At 38.9% G+C, this 16,810-nt stretch overlaps 1 long non-coding RNA gene across 1 annotated transcript in view; it reads right to left on the bottom strand.

The window, feature by feature from the left end:
- The window catches only part of LOC117073062, a 28,148-nt gene continuing 11,338 nt past the window's right edge, over positions 1–16,810 (bottom strand). Inside the window, exon 4 of the long non-coding RNA XR_004433092.1 lies at positions 1–129. This is a non-coding gene — a long non-coding RNA (uncharacterized LOC117073062). The remainder of the gene's footprint in view (positions 130–16,810) is intronic.

Below are 16,810 nucleotides of genomic sequence, written 5' to 3'. Positions count from 1 at the left end.
AAGGTTTTAGAAAGGGATCCCTTGCACCAGAAATAGCCTCCAATGGGGGCTGTTTGGCCTCCATTGGGCACCTGAGTATGATTACCCCAGGATGAATTTGGGGTTGAATAACAAAAAGGAAGGATTGGGCTATTTGGATTTTGGTATAGTGGCGCCTGGAGTGTGAGTGAATTGTGGGATGTTTGACCAGTTGTGTTGAAGGCCATGGGCAGCAATTAAGGAGTGGAGTTTTTCGTGGAGTGGATGGCTTTCCGTCTACTCCTACTACAGAGATATTGGATGGAAGGCTAGGTCCAGAGAAGGACGGCAAAACAGAATAGGTAGCCCCGCTATCTATTAAAAAATTAATTGTCTTACCCGCTACCAGGAGAGTTACCCGCGGCTTGGCGAGGGTGATGGGGGTCCCCGAGTCTCGGCACCTTCAGTTGTCGTCGTCCAGATGTAGGAGCTGGAAGGAGCTCCCAGGATCCTGGGAAAGGGGGTTACGTGGAGGTGCGGCACCTGTTCTCAGGGTGGGGCAATCAGACTTCCAGTGTCCTCCCTGCTGGCAAGCAGGGCAGGGGGTTGCTGGTGGACGAGGGTTAGGACATTCACTGGCCCAATGTCCTGATGCCTTGCACTTATAGCAAGGCTGCGTTGGGGCTCGGGGACCTTGTGGACACCTGTTGGCATAGTGTCCTGCCTTGCCGCACTTATAGCAGGCTCCTTTTGTAGCCTTGGAGTCTGCGGGGTGTGTGCTCTCTGGCCTGGGGTTACGACTGGGCTGTAAAGCCACTGCTAGGAGCTGTGCTTTCTGTTTAAGGTGAGCTTGTCGCTGTGCTTCAGCCGTCTCCTCTCTGGAGTTATAGACCTTAAAGGCTAACTTAACCAGGTCTTGTATTGGTGCCTGAGGACCATCCTCTACCTTTTGAAGTTTTTTACGAATGTCAGGAACTGGTTGAGAAATGAAATAAGACGCCAAAATGGTGGCCCCTGTGGAGGAGGCTGGATCTAACCGGGTATATTGGGTTAGAACCTCAGTCAGCCTATTTAAGAATGCGGCTGGATTTTCTTCTGGATTTTGAACAATTTCTTTTGATTTGTTAAAATTTACAGTTTTGTTTGAGGCTGCTTGCCATACCAGCCAACAAACACTGGACCATTATGTCTCGCCTACGGTGCCCAGGCTGGCCTGCTTGGTAGTTCCGGTCTGGGTCTGCCGAGGGGACTGCTTGCTCCCCTAGTGGGATGGTGGCATCAGTTAAATGTAGTTGGTTGGCGTGCTGCCTGGCGGCCGCTAGGATGCACTCTTGCTCCTCAGGGTTTAGGGTGGAGGTTAGGATAACCTGGAGGTCATGCCAAGTAAGTCATAGGCTTGACAAAGGTATCTAAATTCCTTTATGTATATAGTAGGATTAGCTGAGAAATCACCTAAACTCTTCTCAATTTTGGAAAGATCGGCCAGTGAAAAAGGGACATGTACTCTGACTACTGCCTCCGCCCCAGCCACCTCTCGCAAAGGTGCTAACACTGTAGGAGGGTGTGGGGCAGGAGTGGAGGCATCAGCAGGGCACTTAGGGCGGGTGTGGGCAGAGACAGGAGACTCAAGACAGCCAGTTGGGGGCCCCGAAGGAGGCATGGGACAGAGTGGATTACTAGTAGATAAGGAAGAGGAAGGAGGAGTCTGGACGGAGGGAGGAGGAGAAATGTAGGGCGGAAGTGAGGGAAACCCTAGGTCCTCCAGCTGGACAGAAAGGAATGAAGACTCCTCTTTTTCGGGTTCCTGTGAGCCGGCGTCCTTGGCTAACATAACTTGGGCCAAAGAGCACCGGCTACACAGGTCGGGACGAGAGCGTAAGACCCAAAAGCCTTGTATGTAAGTAATTTCGGACCACTTGCCTAGCCGCTGGCAGAAATTGCTGAGGTCGGTCAGAACATTGCAGTCTAGGGTGCCCTCTGGTGGCCACTGAGACTGATTGTCTAGTTTGTATTGGGGCCACGCCACAGTGGAAAGGAAAATTAACCGCTTCCTCCTAAGGTCTTGTTCGAGCTGTAAGGTTTTTAAATTGGCTGGGAGGCACCCTAAGGGGGTGCTCTTTGGAAATTTGGACTGGGGGTTTCCCATTTGTTTCCTCTTTACTTACACAATGGACACAATGGAAATGGAAGTGGATCTCTGCCTGGCTTCAAAGCGTCCTTTGGAACCAGCAGAGACAGACTGGAGGCTCTTGGAGCCAAGGTGGAGATTACCTTCAGGCGGACGTCTCCATCCTGAACGGGTCTCCCGAGCCACTTGGGGGCTCAAAAGTGGGCCTCGGACCTGTGCAGGATTTTTGGCCGGGGAGGTAAAGAGGAGACAAGGGCACTTACCCCAGAGAGGCCATGAGAGTGAGGGAAGCGGGTCTCAGGTCCTGGTCCATCTGCGGCTGGGAGCAGGAGGAGGTTCCTCAATCCTTAGAGGCCTGAGGAGGGGTCTCCTCCCGGGTTTTGGCACCAACTGATTTGTTTTTCTAAGACCACCAGAGCGGGCACAAAAGAACCAGCGAGTAGGCAAGGGTAGGAGCAAAACTGCAAATTTATTTTTGGTTCCCTAGCTTCAGAGAAGGAGGTGGGTAGGGAGAGGTCTGTCAGCCTCCAGCAAAGGAGGCCAAGAGAGTCGCCCAGTAAAGCTCTCTGACGAAGTTCCTGCAGTCCCGACAGGAGTGGGGACCAAGGAAGTTCGCGCGGCGCGCTGGCCGGGAACAGCTTTTCTAGGAGTGGGAGGGCAATAGGCGGGGCACGGGCATGTCGGGGGGGGGGCGTTCCGCAGGTGCGACCAGGTAAATCTTGGTCTCTTCGGATTGACGTCACCTGGCACATGCCCGGTTGGTCTGCACCTTCCCGGGCGCCGGCTGCATTTTCGCGCGCGCGGGAAAAGTTGGTGATGAAGAACCCGGAAGTGCACCATCTTGTCTCCGTTCATCCAAACACTATATGCCAGCTATCATCCTATATATTTGCCCTAGAATTCATCTTCCACCAATGTACTATATGTGATGTATTATTATTTTACAGAGAAGGAACAGAAGCACAGAGAACTTAAGGCACTTGTCCAAGGTCACACAGTAAGTGACAGAACTAAGTTTTGGTCCTAATCCCAAGCCAGTTTACCACTTATCTATAGGCATGTGAAATCATTAGTAGTAAACTCACAGCCACTAGTATTCAGTCCATGTAACATATATTCTCTTCTTTCTAGATCTTTGTTGTAAAGATTTTATGTAAGTTGTATGAATGCTTAGTATGTTTGTGATTAAGTATAAAAATCTTGCCATTTTAAATTGATTTTATATATATGACAGTATAGTGAAACTTAGAATCATAATTGTCTGTTATATTTAAGTATAAATGGAAATGTTTAGAAGTGGAAATGTTATGTTTTAGATTACAAAATATACTGCTATGAAATTGCAAAATCGAAAACTTGAAGTTCTGTGTAGGCTGTCTGCATATTGTATGTTCTTATGCAAATCTCTTAAATTTTCAGAATGCCTTTCTACATATATATTTAATATTGGGGTAATAATTAGTGCTTCACAGAATTTTTCTGAAGACTAAATGATTCACATGCATAAAAAATTTACAGAAAACAATGTATTTATTGGTTTCTCAGTTGCTTTTATTTTTATCATAATGATTTTTATTATTGTACATTTAAAAAGGGCATGTGTCTACTAAGGTAAGAGCTTAGGTAAAATAAAAGCTTAACTAAGAAATACTCTATCACACATTCATTGTTTTTAATAGAACACCATTATAAAAACCTGATCAGCTTCCACTTTAGGTTTGATGTGCTGAAAAGTTTAGACTGAAAGTTTTTCACTCTGGGATGGATATAATTCAAAAATATAGAAAGTTTTCATAAGTTTGAGCCATAATATTTACAGACTGACTTAAATTTGTGACCCAAGAAATACTAGTGAAATGTGAACAGTTGGGAATAAAATGTCTAAAAAATGGTCAATACCAAAGATATATTTTAAAAAAGTATAACAACTACTCTTATCTTTAATGTAATGATGGATTTATTAGATAAGGGAATACTAGAATCAATGTGCCTTCTATTATAAATTCAGTAAATTGTTTGATGAAATGCCATATAGCACAGCACAGAAAAATCAATTTCTAAATATTGCTATTTAGATGGTATTTACTTAAAAGGCAAAAAGGGTCAGAGGAAAAAGAGATCAGATATAAAAGTTACTCTAAGTTTGGTTGGTAAATAGTCTTTCCACCTTCTGTGCTTTCTGGCACTTTACGTAAACGTTTATTATAATAAACACCATCAGTATGCACCATCAGTATTGTGTAGGATTGTTATTTGTCATTCTCCTCCCCGACTAGACTACAGATCTTTCAAATCAGAGAACCGTACTTATTCATCTCTGGATTCTCAATGCTTAATAAATGCCTCTGAGAAAAAGAATATTGTACATGGAGATTTGGTTTCGGTTGATTTTTTTTTCTTAGATGAGGAGGAGCTAACAATAGAGATGTCATTATGGGTAAGAGGAAGAGGTCTGCCGTTACTTCGTTTGTACAACAGATGATTGAACTGTAGTCAAGATTTCTAAAGTTTTTGTTTTTTTTTGAAAATAATTCTATGAGATTATCTTTCTTCATTGTAATATCTTGGGTACAGTGTTAAGGAACAAGGGTATAGAGGTGGAGTTCTCCCCAATGGCCTACTCTGCCAGTAAGCACAGGGGATCTGCTAAGGCAAGAACTTAGGTTAGGTAAGAGCTCACCTGTAAGCTGTGCAGTTGTAAATCTGACCACATGAAATATTCTATTACTTGTTTAAAATTAAAAAAATGCATTTGAAACAAATTGTTGTTGACTTTTCAGTATGCACCTATCTTTAAAATAAAAATTCCATAGTAAAACAATTAATTGGTTCAAAGGATTGATGTTGAATAAATATTTCATAAAATCTGTCAGTGTGTTAGTATTAATGCAAAGTTGCCTCAAATATAATAACTTCAGGTATATAACTACTTTGCCAGCTGACAATGGTTTATTACCTATTTTGAGGAACATTAGCAGTTCCCTGCTAAGAGTATAAACATGGAGAAAAATAGGGCAGAAATCTTGGGGCTAAATGTATCTGCAATCAAAATTTATTAGAGAGAATTTTTGAGAATCCTAAAAAGAAGTACTGTAAAGAACACATTCACTATTATGTCTAAAAGTAGATGTTGTATACTGAGAAAATTACTCACTCAAAAAAATTGTAGAAGCTCTAGTAATTATTGCACACCAGAAAAATGAATTTCAGGAGTTTTGATTTATTTGTCTGCTTATTAAAACTTGTTTTCTAAAACACATTATTAATCAAAAACTTGCTTGTTTTGAAATACCAAAAATAAAACAAAGAATTCAGGTGTTGGGCCTTTATTTCTTAATTTTTTTTTTTAGAGACAGGGTCTCACTGTGTTGCCCAGGCTGGACTTGAACTCCTGTGCTCAAGTGATCCTCCTGCCTCACCCTCCAGAGTTGCTGGGATTACAGTTGCACACCACCATGCCCAGCCAGGTGTTGCTTTTAAAAACTTTTCCATAACTATAAATTTTCACGAATTAAGACTAATGTCTTCCATGTTCTTAATATGAAGTTGTAAGGTCCATAAAATAGCAGTTAAGGAATGGTAAAAGAAAATGAGGATAGTACTTACCAATGTACAAGAAGCCATCTAAAACCAAAATAAGAAGCCATAAGAAATATTGAAATTTTAATTTTAAGATGAAATATTTATAGGTACATTTCCAATATGCCATAGGTGGGGGGAAAGGATCCTTAATTAACTACTTGAAGATTGTCACCTGACAGTGATAAACTCCTACCAAAGATCCAGATTACTGTAAAGACTTGAAGTGGTAGCTTTTCAAAAATGTTAATTCAGGAACCAGGAAATAACAAATAAGAATTATTGCTTACCAAAACTAGCTTTTAACAGTTGATAAAACTTGTCTAGTTCTACAAATAATTGAATCAAAGGGTTGAGTAGGAAGAGAAAAACATGTCATTGACGATTTAAGAGAAACATATTCTAGTTTTTCCTAATATGGGAAGAAGAACTAAAAAGTCATTGAGATTTATTTTCTGCATAATTGATGTTCACGTAAAACTCCTAGGCACTAACCAACCAAGTCCCAGAAGTTCAGTAGTATGGACTTTGCAACAGAGTATAGACAGAACATGTAAAGTTAAGAGAAGTGGCAGAGGAAGAAAAATAAAAAGGAAAGGTGAACAGATTTTAAAAAGTAAGCAGCACATAAACACCATGGAATACTATATAGTCATAAAAAAGGATGAGTTCATGTCCTTTGCAGGGACGTGGATGAAGCTGGAAACCATCATTCTCACAAAAGTAACGCAGGAACAGAAAACCGAACATCACATGTTCTCACTCATAAGTGGGAGTTGAACAATGAGAACACAAGGACACAAGGAGGGGAATATCACACACCAGGGCCTGTTGGGGGTCGGAGGGGTAAGGGAGAGATAGCATTAGAAGAAATACTTAATGTAGATGACAGGTTGATGGGTGCAGCAAGCCATCATTGCACGTGTATACCTACGTAACAAACCTGCACATTCTGCACATGTATCCCAGAACTTAAAGTATAATTAAAAAAAGAGCATTAAAAAGGAACTCTTTGAAGTACTTTGTGTACATTAACAAGTGGTTTTCACACCATGAAATACTAACATTTATATTACCTCATTTAATTCTGATATTTTACATCTAAGAAATCAAGTCTTAGAGGTGCTCAAAATTCGACAACAACTGCAAGGCTTAAACTATTTTGAAAACTATCTGCTCAGATGTTTTCTTAGTTGTTAAAAATAATGGAAATCACTTAAAGACAGAAAATGCATTTTTCCACTAAGCAAGTACTGTTGAAATCTTACTCAGATAGTTAATAAAATGAGGCTACAATGATAAGAGAGGGCACACAGAGACCGTTGCAAGTTACACAAGTAGTGATGCGTATAAGGTATGCTCGGAACAACACTGTTAATGATGGTTGTGTCTGAACTGAATACAAAATATTCTCAGAAGCATTTTATACGTGAGATTAGAATACAGATAGGTTTATCTATTTACTTAAACTCAAACACGATTTGCCATCTTGACTTTAGAGTTAAAAGTTTGAGAAACAGAATATCGTTTCTCAACTTTGCCTTTACATTGTGGAGAACAAAGTGATATTAAATAATATATATGATACCTTAGCATTTTCTTAATTATGCTCATAACTACAGCAACTACCGTCCCCTGAATATAATGATGGTGCATAGCCAAAATCTGCAATAACAAAGCTATTTAATTTATAGTCTCCCAAACCAGTGTAAATAAAAGTATCTAGCAATTTCAGTAATCTTCATTTAAATGGTAAAGTAGGTAAAATTAGTCTTTAATGATACTCTAAATTCCATCTTATTTACTTTATCCCGGTTCAAAGGAATAGTATGCTTTTTGTCAATAAGAAGCACGTTTTTCACGTTTTAACATCTCTGAAATTGAGATGCCACTTTAAGTCAATATGATAAAAAATTATCATTGTCATGGATAACTGGCATTTTTTTCTTGGTGGTATGCAAAAGACTGGTATGTTTTATAATAAATGATATCCTAGATTTAGTGAAATTAGGTAAATTAGATATAAGGCATAGAATTCACCAAAAAATGTCTCCCTGGAGATATGTCTGACTATCCAATAATATTTAGATTGGAAACTACAGACATTACTCCTCTCCGGGATGTACATATATAAAGTTTCAAAATTAAAAATGTCAAATAAAAATGTTAGAATCACAAAGAATTATTTACTAAAGGTAGACTTTCAGTCACTGTGATAAGTGGTGTTAAATATATTTTTTGTCATGACTTATTTCTGGCACCATTGAAATCTGTTCCATTTGCTCCAATCTTAACTTTTAGACTCATTGGCTACGTGACTATGGCCAAAGGTTTAGCCTCTTTTAATCACAATTTCTTCATCTAAAAAATTGAGATATTCAATCTAACTCATAGGACCATGAAGAGAACTACATGAGATGGCAGATATAAAGAAGTAGCAAATATACACCATGGAATACTATGCAGCCATAAAAAAAGAATGAGTTCATGTCCTTTGCAGGGACATGGATGAAGCTGGAAACCATCATCCTCAGAAAACTAACACAGGAACAGAAAACCAAACACTGCATGTTCTCACTCATAAATGTGAGTTGAACAATGAGAACACGTGGACACAGGGAGGGGAACATCACACATTGGGGACTATTGCGGGGTGGGGAGAAAAAGAGGAGAGAGTATTATGACAAACACCTAATGCATGCAGGGCTTAAAACCTAGATGACGGGTTGATAGGTGCAGCAAACCACCATGGTATGTGTATACATATGTAACAAACCTGAACATTCAGCACATGTATCCCAGAACTTAAAGTAAAATATTTTTTAAAAAAGAAATAGCACAGTTCCTATCACACAAATGTTACAAGCTTTTCTTAAAATGTAGCCTCGAAATAAATGATTCTGAAAACTGAAATTTGTCAGAGGTAGTAGGAAGTATTCCTGATGACTGGCTTAGCTTGACAACAGATCAGAGTGATAAAGTATGTTTGAACTAAACACTGTTAAAGTAGTCTCAAGGATGAATGTCCTCTGCTCATTTTAGTACATGATTAGCAGGACACAACAGGATGAAGGATGAAAAACAAAACTCCTGTTATGAAGTGACTGCATTCATCAATCAAAGATCTAAGCCAGCGTCTCTCAAACAGAAGGGGGTAGCATCATGTTGGGGGCGCCACACTGAGGTAGGCAATGCAGTTAAATACCAAAATACTCTTCACAGCATTTAACACCAGGTGGCTATAGGCATAATCTTGCATAGGTAGGTAGGTATATAGACAACTACCTCAAACATTTCCTAACACTTTCTTAGACTTTGAAATCTTTAGCACTAGACTCACTTTGGTTTAAATACATGATTTCTAAAAGGTCATTGCACAAATATACAATGATCACACAGAAGAGATATTTTCTTGACAGTTTAGCACAAATTAACATGTCAGATTATATAAGGAAGGAAACAGAAACCACACCAAATAAAGTTGATGGAGATGAGAAAAATTTAGAGTCTCAGGACAAGGAGGGCAAAAACTCTAGCAACAGGAAAACAAAGTGAATGATCTGGACAGATGGAAGCATCTAACGGCTTTGTTTTTGGGGAAAGAATAAATATAAAATTGACGTTCTATAAAACAAGAACTAGACCGATATTTCATTGTTATGTCTCCAGTTCCTAGCAGGGAACATGGCACAAAATAGGCTTTCAATAAATATTTGTTAAATAAAAAAATGGATGTATCAGACATTTAAAAAATATATTTTAACTGCCTCTATAATTGCTAAAATTTCAAACAGTGTAAAGTAAGTTTCATTTTTGCATACTTATGTAAAACAAGAGCATCACACAACATAGGTGAATCATGTTGTATCAGGCATATGCTGATTTTCAAAAACCATAAGGTGACCTGTAAGACATTTAAACCTATGTTGTAAACAAATTACTTAAGATGTCAGGTTCTTTTTTTATTTTTTATTTTTTTACTGATACAGAAAGAGCATTTATTTGGTTTTGAAATGCATTTGTGTGAATTGATATTGGGGATGGGTGCAGAGCAAAAACAGGATACAGCCTCCTATTTTTTCTTAATACTTGCAATTTTTATTTTAGATATGGGGTACATGTGCTGCTTTGTTACATGGGTATATTGCATGATGCTGAGGTTTAGATGGCAGGTTCCTGAATGCATGGACCATGCTGTTTTTAATCTTTGTAAACCCAGTGTTCATCACAGTGCATGACATATGATAGGTATTCAATAAATGTTGGTTAAATTAATGGGATTTTAATATACACAGTTAATCATCCAGGAGCTTTGCACATATTTTGTCTAATAATCCAAAAAACTGACAGTATAGTTACTGTGCAGACGTAGTCAATGGCATGCCTTTCATCTACTGATGTGTTATAATTTGGTTCATTTAATTGTGCTTATGTTTTACTGTGTTGTATTTTCTGAATGAGAATATGTTTGCTCTTTTGCCAATTTTTTTCTCATCCATATTTACATGTATACTGACAAATTAATGTATTTCAGTGGCCTTATGTTTCTGTTGAACAGCCATGAGATGTTTTATTTGCAGCATCTGTGTATTTTAAGATATCATTCTGTCTCAGAGATGCCAATGTTTCGTGTAAATGAAAATGAGAAAATGAGATTAAAACATGGGTGAAATAAAGAAAGTCTGTAGAGTTTTCTCAAAATATATATTTTGGTCTCTTCCTGGAGATTCTGATTTAGTTTTGCAGGGGAGTGAGGGTTGGGGAAATTAGAGTGTATTGTGTGGTTTCAGTCTGAATATACACAAACATACATTATAATCACCTCAATTTTCACACTATGAATTTTATCAGGGTGGGACTAATTGCAATCTGGAAAAGGTGCCCATGCTTCAAAAACCTTCCCACCACCACAGTTTGATTTAATCCATGTGCTTCCATTCTCAAACCAGCAATGAATTCACAATCTATTAATATTTACAAATATTTATTTGTGATTTAAAAATCTTAAACAATGGTAACTAACCCCACAGTAATTGTTATTGCATCTTCTCAAGGAGATTACTTCTACTCTCATTATCTTGTTTTCAAGTTCATTTGAGAAAATACAATCAATTTAAAGGAAGAGATAGTGAGAATTGCATCAAAATGTGGAAGCCAATGTAAACTGGTGAAGATCTAACTCATACATTTTTGTTAACAGACTTCCTTTTAATCTAATTATGCCTTTCAAGTTGAAAAATCTCACAGAAGTTTTAGTTCCATTTTTTTTTCTACAAAAGAAAAAATATTTTATTGTGTGGCTGAGAGATAGTGCTTTTCAAATTATAAGAGAACAAAGATCCTTTTGGTAAACTAGATAAAATTTATTCCTTTACAATACTGTCTATAACCCATACCTCCCCTCTTTTACTTTTTATTCTATAAAAGCAAGGATAAATTAAGTGGCAAGAGGAAAATTGTTACCTATAAATTGCAGATAATATAAGTTTATTTTTAAGGCAGAAAATGACTCCATTATTAATTGCTTCAAGGAACTAAGATGATCATTGTAACAAAGATGTTAACAGCATTGTAACAGATAATCCTTGATCCTCGCAGAAACAAATTTAGAGAACAAGAGGATTAGATATTAACATTATAGAATATTTGGAATATGGCATTACAAAATATTTTATAGAAAAATGTGGTGTTATTACACTTACTGAGAACATAGAATTATCTACAGTTCTGGATTTTAATTAATTTTGATTGATTTAGAGATAGGAATACATGGAAGGAATAACTCCAGTGCCTAGCGTGGTACCAAGTACAAAGTTAGTGAACAATATATATTTATTGAATAAATTTGCAATGGAATATTTTTGACAGGTTATAAAAGTTATAGACAGACATAGATATTAAAACTCCCACATATTTATTTCCCATTTATTGTCATCTGCACTAGTCTTTTCTTTAATTCTTTACTCTTTACTCATTAATTAGAAACGAAGCAGAGATATTGGAAGTTTGATATTTTCACAGTGATTTAATGCTAATATTTTGATATTGGCCAACTTGGGCGCCAATATTCTAATCCTTATAGAGAAGTTGTATTAGTCCTAGTGATGATTAGTTTAAAAGTTTTCTTCAATGTTGAGACAGTGTCTTCAATATAAAAGACACACAGGTGTGGCTGGCAAGATGACCGAATAAAAACAGCTCCGGTCTGCAGCTCCCAGCGAGATGAGCACAGAAGGCTGGTGATTTCTGCATTTCCAATGGAGGTACCTGGCTCATCTCATTGGGACTGGTTAGACAGTGGGTGCAGCCCACAGAGGGCAAACCGAAGCAGGGTGGGTCGTTGCCTCACCCAGGAAGTGCAAGGGGTCAGGGAACTCCCTCCCCTAGCCAAGGGAAGTTGTGAGGGACTGTGCCTTGAGGAATGGTGCACTCCAGCACAGATACTATGCTTTTCCCACATTCTTCACAACCTACAGACCAAGAGATTCCCTCAGGTGCCTATGACACCAGGGCTCTAGGTTTCAAGCACAAAACTGGGAAGCCATTTGGGCAGACACCGAACTAGCTGTAGTTTTTTTTTTTTTTCATACCCCAGTGGTGCCTGAAGTGCCAGTGAGACAGAATAGTTCCCTCCCCTGGAAAGGGGGGCCGAAGCCAGGGAGCCAAGTGGTCTAGCTCAGTGGATCCCACATCCACAGAGCCCAGCAAGCTAAGATCCACTGGCTTGAAATTCTCGCGACCAGCACAGCAGTCTGAAGTCAACCTGCGATGCTCAAGCTTGGTGTGGGGAGGGGCATCCACCATTACTGAAGCTTGAGTAGGCAGTTTTCCCCTCACAGTGTAAACAAAGGTGCCAGGAAGTTGGGACTGGGCAGAGTCCATCCCAGACCAGCAAAGCTGCTGTAGCAAGATTGCCTCTCTAGATTCCTTCTCTCTGGGCAGGACATCTCTGAAAGAAAGGCAGCAGCCCCAGTCAGGGGCTTAGAGGTAAAACTCCCATCTCCCTGGGACAGAGCGCCTGGGGGGAAGGGTCAGCTGTGGGTGCAGCTTCAGCAGATGTAAACATTCCTACCTGCTGGCTCTGAAGAGTGAGTGGATCTCCCAGCGCAGTGCTCCAGCTCTGTAAAAGGACAGACTGCCTCCTCAAGTGGGTTCCTGACCCACAGGCCTCCTAACTGGGAGATGCCTCCCGGCAAGGGTTGACAGACACCCCATACAGGAGAGCTCCAGCTGACATCTTGTGGGTGCCCCTCTGGGACGAAGCTTCCAGAGGAAGGAACAGCAGCAATCTTTGCTCTTCTGAAGACTCCACTGATGATACCCAGACAAACAGGAGTGTACTTCCAGCAAACTCCAGCAGATCTGCAGAAGAGGGGCCTGATTGTTAGAAGGAAAACTAACAAACAGAAAGAAATAGCATCAACATCATCAAAAAGGATGTTGACATAGAAACCCCATCAAAGGTCACCAACATCAAAGACCAAAGGTAGATAAATCCATGAAGATGAGGAAAAACCAGCACAAAAAGGCTGAAAATTCCAAAAACCAGAAAGCCTCTTCTCCTCCAAAGGATCACAACTCCTTGCCATCAAGGGAGCAAAACTGGACAGAGAATGAGTTTGACGAATTGACAGAAGTAGGCTTCAGAAGGTGGGTAATAACAAACTCCTCTGAGCTAAAGGAGCATGTTCTAACCAAATGCAAGGAAGTTAATAACCTTGATAAAAGGTTAGAGGAACTGCTAACTAAAATAACCAGTTAAGAGAAGAACATAAATGACCTGATGGAGCTGAAAAACACAACAGGAGAACTTCATGAAGCATACACAAGTAGCAATAGCCGAATCAATTAAGTGGAATAAAGGATATCAGAGATTGAATATAAACTTAATGAAATAAAGCATGAAAACAAGATTGGAGAAAAAAGAACAAAAAGGAAGGAACAAAGCCTCCAAGAAACATGCGACTATGTGAAAAGACCAAATCTAAGTTTGATTGGTGTACCTGAAAGTGACAGAGAGAATGGAATGGAACCAAGTTGGAAAACACTCTTCAGGATATTATCCAGGAGGAATTCCCCAACCTAGTAAGATAGGCCAACATTCAAATTCAGGAAATACAGAGACACTTCTCAACAACAGCAACCCCAAGACACATAATCATCAGATTCACTAAGCTTGAAATGAAGGAAAAAATGTTAAGGGCAGCCAGAGAGAAAGGTTGGGCTACCCACAAAGGGAGACCCATCAGAAAAACAGTTAATCTCTCTGCAGAAACCTTACAAGCCAGAAGAGAGTGGGGCCAATATTCAACATTCTTAAAGGAAAGAATTTTCAACCCAGAATTTAATATCGAGCGAAACTAAGTTTCATAAGCTAAGGAGAAATAAAATCCTTTACAGACAAGCAAATGCTGAGAGATTTTTTCACCACCAGGCCTGCCTTACCAGAGTTCATGAAAGAAGCACTAAATATGGAAAGGAAAAACTGATACCAGCCCCCGCAAAAACACACCAAATTGTAAAGCCCATTGACACTGTGAAGAAACTACATCAACTAACAGGCAAAATAAACAGCTAGCATCCTCATGACAGGGTCAAATTCACACATAACAATATTAACCTTAAATGTAAATGGATTAAATGTCCCAATTAAAACACACAGACTGGCAAACTGAATAGAGAGACAAGACCCATTGGTGTGCTTTATTCAGGAGATCCATCTCATGTGCAAAGACACTCATGGGCTCAAAATTAAAAAAAAAAAAAATGGAGGAAGATTTACCAAACAAATGGAAAGCAAGAAAAAAAAAAAATCAGGGGTTGCAATACTTATCTCTGATAAAACAGAATTTAAACCAACAAATATTAAAAAAAAATAAAAAGACAAAGAAGGCCATTGCATAATGGTAAAGGGATCAATGCAACAAGAAGAGCTAACTATCCTAAATATATGTGCACCCAATACAGGAGCAGTCAGATTCATTAAGCAAGTTCTTAGAGACCTACAAAGAGAATTGGACTCCCAAACAATAATAATGGGACACTTTGGCACCCCACTGTCAATATTAGATCAATGCAACAGAAAATTAACGTGGATATTTGGAACTTGAGCTTAGCTCTGGACCAATTGGATCTAATAGACATTTACAGAACTTTCCACCTCAAGTCAACAGAATATACATCCTCAGCACCACACTGCACTTATTCTAAAATTGACTACATAATCGGAAGTAAAACACTCCTCAGCAAATGCAAAAGGACGGAAATCATAGCAAACAGTCTCTCAGGCCACAGTACAATCAAATTAGAACTCAGGATTAAGAAACTCACTCAAAACCACACAATTACACAAAAACTGAACAACCTGCTCCTGTATGATTACCAGGTAAATAATGAAATTAAGGCAGAAATAAATAAGTTATTTGAAACCAATGACAGCAAAGACACAACATACCAGAATCTTTCGGTCACAGCTACAGCAGTGTTTAGAGGGAAATTCATGGCACCAAATGCCCACAGGAGAAAGCAGGAAAGATCTAAAATCGACACCCTAACATCACAATTAAAAGAACTAGAGAAGCAAGAGCAAACAAATTCAAAAACTAGCAGAAGACAAGAAATAACTAAGATCACAGCAGAACTGAAAGAGATAGAGACCCAGAAAACCCTTCAAAAAATCAGTGAATCCAGGAGCTGGTTTTTTGAAAAGATTAACAGATAGACTGCTAGCCACACTAATAAAGAAGAAAAGAGAGAAGAGTCAAATAGACACAATAAAATTGATAGAGGAAATATCACCACTGATCCCACGGAAATACAAACCACTATCAGAGAATACTGTAAACATCTCTATGAAAATAAACTAGAAAATCTAGAAGAAATGGATAAATTCCTAGACACATTCATCCTCCCAAGACGAAACCAGGAAGTAGTCAAATTCCTGAATAGACCAATAATAAGCTCTGAAACTGAGGCAGTAATTAATAGCCTACCAACCCAAAAAGGTCAAGGACCAGATGGATTCACAGTCGAATTCTACCAGAATTACAAAGAGGAGCTGGTACCATTCCTTTTGAAAATATTCCAAACAGTAGAAAAAGAAGTACTTCTCCTCATAAATCAATTTATGAGGCCAGCATCATCCTGATATCAAAACCTGGCAGAGACACAACCAAAAAGAAAATTTCAGGCCAATATCCCTGGTGAACCTTGATGTGAAAATCCTCAGTAAAATACTGGCAAACCGAATCCAGCAGCACATCAAAAAGCTTATCCGCTGTGATCAAGTCAAGGCAATGGCAACAAAAGCTAAAATTGACAAATGGGACCTAATTAAACAAAAGAGCTTCCGCAAAGCAAAAGAGACTATCATCAGAGTGAAGAGGCAACCTACAAAATAGGAGAAAATTTTTGCAATCTATCCATCTGACAAAAGGCTGATACTCAGAATCTACAGGGAACTTAAACAAATTTACAAGAAAAAAACAAACAACCCTGTCAAAAAGTGGGCAAAGGATATGAACAGACACTTTTCAAAAGAAGACATTCATACAGCCAACAAACATATGAAAAAAATCTCATCATCACTGGTCATTAGATAAATGCAAATCAAAACCACAATGAAATACCATCTTATGCCAGTTAGAATGGTGATCAGCAAGAAGTCGGGAAACAACAGATGCTGGAGAGGATGTGGAGAAATAGGAATGCTTTTACACTGTTGGTGGGAGTGAAAAAAGTTCAACCATTGTGGAAGACAGTCCTCAAGACTCTAGAACCAGAAATACCATTTGACCTGGCAATCCCATTTCTGGGTGTATACCCAAAGTATTATAAATCATTCTACTATAAAAACACATGCACATGTATGTTTATTGCAGCACTGTTCACAATAGCAAAGACTTGTAACCAACCCAGATGTCCAACAATGATAGACTGGATTAAGAAAATGTAGCATATTTACACCATGGAATACTATGAAGCCATAAGAAAGGATGAGTTCATGTCCTTTGCAGGGACATGGATGAAGTTGGAAACCATCATTCTCAGCAAATTAACACAGGAACAGAAAACTACACATCACATGTTTCCACTCATAAGTGGGAGTTCAACAATGAGAACACATGGACACAGAGAGGGGAACAT

Source organism: Trachypithecus francoisi, unplaced genomic scaffold (assembly GCF_009764315.1).
Source record: "Trachypithecus francoisi isolate TF-2019V2 unplaced genomic scaffold, Tfra_2.0 Lachesis_group4, whole genome shotgun sequence".
Lineage (NCBI taxonomy): Eukaryota > Metazoa > Chordata > Mammalia > Primates > Cercopithecidae > Trachypithecus > Trachypithecus francoisi.
This window is presented reverse-complemented; position numbering and strand designations above follow the sequence as displayed.